Source organism: Stegodyphus dumicola, chromosome X1 (genome assembly GCF_044657685.1).
Source record: "Stegodyphus dumicola isolate Sdum_Otavi_A_Nest chromosome X1, ASM4465768v1".
Classification (NCBI taxonomy): domain Eukaryota; kingdom Metazoa; phylum Arthropoda; class Arachnida; order Araneae; family Eresidae; genus Stegodyphus; species Stegodyphus dumicola.
The window spans coordinates 31,745,617-31,754,716 of NC_140780.1; the positions used below are offsets into that span (position 1 = coordinate 31,745,617).

A 9,100-nucleotide genomic window follows, 5' to 3' on the forward strand; every position below is an offset into this window, starting at 1 on the left:
ATCCTGGCCTCTCTAGGCCCACCAGTGGCCGAGCGGTAAAGTCGCTGAACACTGGTAGTTCGGTCCGAGGTTCGAATCCCGCGAACGGGCTGGCTGCATGGGCGTTTTCGTGGTTTTCCCCATGTGTAACGTGTATACGAGCCAGTTCCCTTAGAAAGTCCTCCACGAAGGCATCCCTCCTCTTAGGCAGATAGCCCTCGAGGCTTTGCCATAATTACACACACACACACACACCTGGCCTCTCTAGTCGCCGTTTAACTGGAGGAGAATGTGAAGTTTCTCTCCTTTTTTATCTCGCAGAGGAAAATATGAAAAACCATAAACTATAAAAATAAATGAATAGTAATAAAAATGATTTTTGTAACCTTGGATGCCGCACTAAAAAATTGTTTCAGAAATCAATTCATGCGTCTGTTGGATCTGCATCTCGTAGCTACTGCTCTAGATATTAATATACATTTTTCGGATCTTTGTGAGTTAGGAACAAATGAATCTTAATCCAAATTAAAATGCTTCGTGTTAATTTTATATTAATATTATTATTATATTATAATTATTATATTAATATTCTTATTACAATATTATTGGTGTTGGTGTATTGAGAATACGGCAAAGCACACTAGGGCTATCTGCCTAAAGGGAGGGATGCCTTCGTGGAGGACTTTCTAAGGGAAACTGACTCGTATACACGTTACACATGGGGAAAACCACGAAAACGCCCATGCAGCCAGCCCGTTCGCGGGATTCGAACCACGGACCGAACTACCAGTGTTGAGCGATTTTACCGCTCGGCCGCTGGTGAGCCTATTATAATATTATATAATAACTGTATTATATTAATATTATTATTGTAATATTATATAATCATTATATCACATTAATATAATGATTATATAATATTATTATTAATATTATATATATTATTATTATTATATGATAAATTATTTAATGCAATGTTTTGCTAAAACATGTATATAACAACTATCATTTTCCTATATAATAATTATATCACATTAATATAATGATTATATAATATTATTATTAATATTATATATATTATTATTATTATATGATAAATTATTTAATGCAATGTTTTGCTAAAACATGTATATAACAACTATCATTTTCCTATAGAAAGTTAAGAAGATATCGATCAAAATATAATTATCTTTAACATTTTCTTTATCTTCGTTAGAAATACGACGTATGAGCTCTAGAAATCCGTGTAGAAAAAAAAAACTTTTATTAATTCTTCAGGTTTTTGCTTGTAAAGAAGCAAAATTTTGTGCCACTGCAAGTAATTAAAAAAATTTCGCATTAGTCCTCTATAAATTAAATTTTAATACGCAACGTTAAAAAAAAATTCTTTCAATTATGATAGTTAATCATTTCCTAACATTAAACAAGCGTTTCGTACTGTTTTCCAAATTGTGGCCTCCTCAAAAAGTAAAAGTTTCCTAATATATTCTTTCACCATCTTAACAATACCAAAATCAGTCTGCTGAAAATAGAAAGACCATTTTATTGAGCATCTTAATTAAGAAGGCGGAACGAAGTATTAATGAAGAGATTTTATAAAGGCATTCTCTTTTTATGTGTTACAGTGCTTTATTCCTAATTATCCCTAATCCTTCACACCGCCATTAGTCGTACTAACTACATTAATTAATTGCCATTTCTAAGATGGCAGAGAAAGAGGTAAAAAGCCCTGAAAAGGAAATTAGTTTCTTCACAAAAGATTTTCTTCGTGAAAAATGAATAAACTTTCTGATTATAGTGAAAGAAACAGTAGATTTGAATCTAAACAGCCTTCAAGTAGATTTCATCTGAATGCGCTTTACTCAATTTTAGTGAAGGAAAAGAATTGATGACAAACTAGCTAATTTTTTTTTCCGTTTTTCAAAAATAAACGAAAAATTATTAAACATCATTTGTTTCAAATTGTGAGTTGTGTTATTAAATCGATTCTTTTATAATTTCGATTTATGGAGGAAAATTATGTAGATTTGTACTGATTTTAGCATAAAGAGTTGTATAGCTTGTAGAGCCTTAGGTGATTTTGAAAGCAGGAGAGATGAAGAATAAGCCGGGACTCGAACCACGGACCTCTTGAGTACGCGCCGAGCTTGCTGACCACTACACTACGAAAAGATGCTAACAATTCGGGAGAAATACCGTATATACTCCCTCTTTTAAAGGGCGACTGTGGATTAGGGGACCCAATCTCCAAATCCTGGTGGTGGAGAATCATCATCCTTTTTTAGTTCGGACGCCACTGTAGAGTAATTAGTTTTTTTTTCCTGAAACAAAAGTCATGAAAAATCAGCAATGCCCTCACCGGGACTCGAACCGCGGACCTCTCGAATACACGCCGAGCGTGCTGACCACTACACTACGAAGGCGGGAGAAATACCTTAAAGATTATACAGAGTGTAGCTTATAGAGTATTAATATACATATACGCATTTGTTCTATAAAATGCTTTAATTTTTGTGAGGTTGTTCGAAATTTCGTTACGCCAGATCAACATCCTAAACTGCTGCACCTTAACAGCACATGGAATGCACTACTTAATTACTCACTTTGAGTAATGAAACAACGCAAGGACTCGTTCTTCGTTTAATATGAGTTAATCATTTGTTGAATAGCAGGTATATGAGCTCTAATTTTCTCAAAAACATATTAATCGTAAATTCAGAAAAATAGCTGGAAACTTTAATCTCATAGCACAGTAATGAGTCCCGTGAAAGACAAAATTGTAACTTTCTAAATATTTTTAATTGGATTCAATTTTCTCTTCGTAATGCAGTCCGAAATATCCATTTTCGTATAATTAATGTAAAATATGTTTTGTATTTGTACATTGGGAAAGAATCTTTATGATATCGTCTAAAAAATGCCTGTAAATGTAAATGATGAACATTTCACAGCATCATCAAGTTTTTATAAGGTATTGCCTCCCTCCTTTCAGCATACTTTCGTGGTGTAACGGTAGCACACTCGACACGTTTTCGGAAGACTCGGAGTTCGAATCCCGGTGAAGGCACTGCTTGTCCACGTATCCTGCTTCAAAAATAAATAAATAAAATACCTAATGATTCTACAAGCTTTATTTGATATATGCGAAGTAACGACAGAGAAACATAGCGAAGTTCCTTGATCCTTTCGGAAGCATGCCCAACAGCCAATACTAAAGCATCTATTCTTAAATTGAGAATTAATAAGAAAACATTTTTTCTGCATAAAAGTGCACATTTCGGGGTGACACTTTCTTGTGAACATATTATAGGGGTTAGTAACGTGGATTTTCGGAGCTTAGAAATTAACTGAGATTTATTGAATTAAAATACAATACAATTATCTATATAATGGGCGAGATGTCTTTATGGGCTAAAATGCTCCGGAAGAGCTTAAAAAATGTGAACTGGTTTACATTCACATTACGAAAAGAGCATGGGCTCATATGCACGTTATGCATGCCTGAATGCAATGTTACATAACTACATTACACATTAGGCAAGTAAGGCAGCCAGCCCATTCTTTAGAATTTGACTCCTAAGGAAAGTGGTAATGACAAAGATACTGGTAGTTCGACTTCGCTACCGACATTCAGCCATCTTATCCACTCGGTCATTGCTAAAAGTAAGAGTCACTAGATGTCGTGTTGTCATAAGAAACTGCATTGAAGAGAGAATTGTTTTGACACCGGAGAACGTATTCAAATAAATTACAAAGAGCTTTCAATAGCTTCATTTTCTTTCTATACCTTCTTTACTCCGTCGAAATGTTTGAATTGGAAATACAAAGGACAATAAAATAAGGAATAAGGAAGATTAATAATGACATAAATAAATAAGGAATAATTAATGACATAAATAAATAAGGAATAATGACATAAATAAATAAGGAATAATTAATGACATAAATAAATAAGGAATAATTAATGACATAAATAAATAAGGAATAATGACATAAATAAATAAGGAATAATTAATGACATAAATAAATAAGGAATAATTAATGACATAAATAAGGAAGAGTTTTCCATGGAGAGAGAAATCTTTCAGAATTCTGTTTTTGTTACTGCTTGGGAACATGAAACTGAGAGGTGGAAGGACAGTCGCTTACGAAATTCTAAATTCTTTAATTCTACTTTGAATTTTCCTTATAATCGGCGTCCGTATCGCTTGTTGTGTGAAGAGGTTTTTCTAGACACAAATCGGTTAAGAAAAACGCAAGAACTGAAAATGAATATCTTGCATTTAATAATGTTCTGTCTAGAGAAGAGCAGCTAGAATAAGGTAACAAACATCTAGAATATCACCAATTATTTTGCTAACAACGAACAAGCAATATAGCACATTAAAATGATGGAATTAAAGTTTTATTTTAAAAAAATAACAAAGAGCTTCCATTTATTTTCTTATGCGCCATTTTGACGTTTTATAAATTTGATTTCGGCTTTGCTCTGTGAGGGGCAGCAAAAGCTCTCGTTTCGCCACTGGCAATTTGCACATACTTAGGTATTCCTGCAAGTTTAGATGTTTCCTCTCTTTTTCTTGAATTTAAACTGAGGCTGTAACTTCCCTTTTTGCGTTTCCTCAAAATAAAAATTAAATCCCACATCTATATGACTTAGACATTATGTATGTGGAGTTGGTTGGCCCGTTTGGTTATTATTCTAATACTTGAGTGTAATATTTGCATCATCAAGTGATTATTTGAATGTTTCCTTAAAACATTTTCAGGAAACACAGATTTTCAAGACTGTTATTTTTCTCTGCAACACCTCCGCATTATTTCTAGAATTATCAACCTCTTTTAATGACGGTATCATCCAACTTGTCTGAACTGTCTTAAAAGTCTGTCCCAACTGACTGTCAGAGTCACTAGATGTCGTTTTTAAGGAGATTTACTGTCTTCTTAAAAACTGTATCAACTGTCTTAAAGCAGCCCAGAATTACTGTATTGCTACAGTAATCTGTTTTGCTATTCTTGTTCTCAAATTCATTTCTTACAGAATAAATTTTAAAAGTCTTTTTATTTCTGGGCTCATTTATTACACCAAAAAGAAGCAAATTTTCTAATGTGCCGCTGCTTTTCTACCTAAAAATAATTTTTACGTTTCAGAAACTTTGTGAATTTTCAAGTGGGCTTCTGGATAAAAAAACTTTCTTATGCGTAGAAAATTTTACTATAATTACTTCAACTCTTCTTTTTTTCAATTAAGAGCTTAGTCATTTGTAAGAAATAAAATGCAAGTGCTGTTATAAATAGAAATTTCTACGTGGTTTCATTAAAACTGTGAAATTCATGTATTATAATTATTACTCTAAAAATGCTATAGTTAGTTGTATACTATGGAAATGCAAAGTGCAAAAGCATTTCCGTAGTATACAACTAACTATACCATTTTTGCACTTTGCTTTTGCACTTTAGCAAAAGTTGTAATCCACTTTTTCTGTAAGTGTAAATTTCTTAGAACTGCATGTAAAAGTTATCAGATAGGTTCTTTAGAGCAATGAAATTATCTTTCCTCTAGTATCTTTAATGGAAACCTTGCTAAAAGGGGTCTGGCTCAGTGTTTAAACTGCACTCGAGAAAACATGCAAGAAACTCCAGAGAAGCATTTCATCTCAGAATAAACCTAGATACTCTCGGTAACTTTACCTTTTAAGATGCCAAGTCTTTAAATAATAAATAATAAAGCTTCATAGCGATAATTTATCGGAAGAAAAAATGAGTTTCTATTTCATTTCTAAAATTTGCTTTTTCTCTTTTTTAATATTTCAATAAATTAAAAATACCCAGAAATTTATTCATGAAAATACGAATATTTGTTAACGTAAATATAAGCCTCTGACATCAATTTAAAATTTAATAAGAATTTTATAATTTTTTTATATGAATTGCTCTAATGGTATTTCAACTGCATCTAAAACAGCGAATTTAATGCACGTGAAGTAGAAGTTTTTCGAATCAATCCCCCTTTCAAAAAATTAACTGAGGAATGAAAAATGTAATTGAGTCTTGCTTGCACGCTGTAGAAGTATGCAGATATAAAATACCTTTAATATAAATGCATGATAAGAAACATAATTCTTGGAATATTTCATTTATGAGAAGTTACTAAGGTATTAAAATATTTCGGGGGCATAAATCATCCAGTATCTCAAAAATAATCTTATTCGGTCATTTCATTTTTCGCGAAAGTTTGCAAGGAATAAATATTAAAACTCTTAAGAAAAACGAAAATTTAGCATTAAGAGTCATCCACTTATTTTCATTTCCTGTAACTTTCTTGCAACTGAAATTAGCAAACGAAGCCACAGGATTCAAGAAACATTAATTAAAAAGGCGAAACATTTCACATAACTACTTGTTATCATACTTTAAAAGCACTTAATGCATTGGTTATTTTCTTTCGACAGTAATTTGCTATATATCGGGGCTCATAAATATTTATGTGTATGTATATCGATTCTCAGACAGGCACGCAAAGTATAACAGCATAATAAAATGACATTATACATAATAAATAATGTTAACGCAAAGACAAAAGGAAGTGAAGACAGAAAGACAGGTAGAAGATGACATTCTGTCCTGTATAATGTGTAGGGTTTCTCTTAGCTTGCGTAATAAATTATTTTAAGTTTGGTATCTTTCCTGAACCTCTGATTTTTCCCCTCACATTTCCTAGTCAGGAAGCAAATTTAAAGTCAAGTGAAAACTCTATAAATACAGACGAATCTAGATGTTGATTTAGAGTGTGATTTCGCTAGCCAGCGCATGTTACTATTCTGTCCTCACTGCTGCTACGCTGAAATTCTGTTACGCCTTTTTGGCCATTTGATAAATATATTGCCGATTAGGTTGTTGAGTGAGCCTTAAACTAAATTGTTAGTACAGCCCTACTACCTATCTTTGAATTTATTGTTAAATTATGCTTAAGTTCCATTGCAAGTCATCATTGTTATTGTAAGCACGAAATATGTGCAATTGTGTTAAGAGTTTGACGTTAAGGGTTTATTTTACCTTTCATCTGCGCTGGTATTATTCATGCCTGTTCGAGAAGTGGCCGGGTTTCCTAGTAAGATCAGTTGACAGCGAAGAGAACAAGATCTTACAAGTGTTTTAGATAGAGCAGCAATAAACACGGTAATAAATGCATACCTCTGGAGATATGAGCTACCACATAAAATTTGTTTGTTTTCTCGTTATTCTTGAACATTCTGAGGAAGATTCAAACACATCGGTCTTCATATCTGAACAAATTTTGAGACTAAGCAGAAAACGTCAGAATCCATATATTTTCTACATAATGTTGGATAAAACGTTCAATGTATAACCGTGCTCTATCAAGTTGAATAGTGCTTTATGAATACTTCAAACACGAGGAAAAACTACTAGCTATAAAATATCTATGACATAGCTGAGAGCTACACGTGAAACAATTGTGCGTCCCAGAGAGATGATGTTCTTGAAATTAATGGCATCCTATGCATATATTCCATGTTGTGAAGTGTAGGAAGGTTTAAGATAAGTTGAATATTACTTGAAGCCGCATATTTTCCTAAAGTAGATCCGTCTATTGGCTGCGTTTGAAAGAAACGAGACATATAGAAGAATATAAATATTTCTAATCATCATATCACTCAACTTTAGTGTGACAACAATGCAGAGAAACATGACAGTGCTCTTCAGCAACAGCAGACAGTACTATACTGACAGCTTACTCACAGTACTATAATTTTACCTGCTGCTCTTTGATAAACAGGCATATGCTGAATATGAAATGTCCACGTCTAACCAATAAAGTACGCAATTTTGAATTAGCTATGAAGCTACAAATGAGTTTATTCCCCTCTGCGTAATTATTTTTTGAGATTAAATCATTTTTATGTAAAAGGAAATCAGAAGAAATAGCTTTTTACAAACAACTTTCAAAATTTAAAAGCTTGCTGTAATTTCCGGATTGGATGTATTTGTTGTAACAGCTGATGTTGTAGAGTCTTTAGGATTTTTTTAGAGGCCAGCGAGATGAAAAATTAGCAAACGCCTTCGCCGGGAATCGAACCACGGACCTCTGGAATAACGGCCCAGCGTGCAGAACCACCACACCACGAAGGACGCTAGGAAAGTGGGAGAAATATCTTATATACTTCCCTTTTTAAAGGGCGACTAGGGTTTTAGGGGACCTAGTCGCCAAATCCTGGGTGCGGAGAATCATCATCCACAACCCTTTTAGTTCGGGCGCCACTTGTATAGACACTAGGTATATTTTTGGATGCAAGAAGAGAGATGAAAAGTTAGCAACCGCCTTCGCCGGGAATCGAGCCACGGACCTCTGGAATACCAGCCCAGCGTGCAGAACCACTACACCACGAAGGACGCTAGGAAAGTGGGAGAAATACCTTATAATGTAAAATTCCTTTCAAGTCTCTCCCTCTCACTTCACTTCAGTTTCATGATAAATATTTCTGTTATAAATGATATAAGTATTAATGTTTACGATGTTGTTGTTACTTTTATACTAATTAATAAATTAATTAGCAACACTAAAGCTAATAAAACTTATTAATAAAGCTATTCAGCAGTTATAAATGATATTATTAATATTTACGATGTTATTGTTACTTTTATACTAACTAATAGATTAATTAACAACACTAAAGCTAATAAAACTGATCAATAACGCTATTCAGCAGAAAACGTGTATAAAACATGATAAAGAAGAATCTGGTACAAAAATATATTATTTGTTTCTTCAAGTTTAGAAATTACTGTCAACCTAAGTTCCATATGATTATTCTATACATCTTAATTATTACTTAAGGAAACATTTCTGCATGATTGTTCTGCGCATCCTTATCATTTTTCAAATTCGTAACTGATATCGCTCTTGACCCTCTATATATGCATATACATGCAGACATTTCAAAGAACTGGTTGCAGACTACCACTTCCCTTAAAAATGGGTCATACACATATAATTTCCACTAGAATATTTCTCACTGAAAACTAGATAATTTTACAAAAACAGTTTCAGAATTTGAGAACGCAGGAATCTGCAAACACTAAATTCTGTTTTCTTGTATGA

At 33.1% G+C, this 9,100-nt stretch overlaps 1 non-coding gene across 1 annotated transcript; it reads right to left on the reverse strand.

The window, feature by feature from the left end:
* Positions 1–2,329: 2,329 nt before the first annotated feature.
* Positions 2,330–2,402, reverse strand: TRNAT-UGU (transfer RNA threonine (anticodon UGU)). Its single transcript has one exon. It is a non-coding gene; the product is annotated as a tRNA-Thr (tRNA).
* Positions 2,403–9,100: the final 6,698 nt, after the last annotated feature.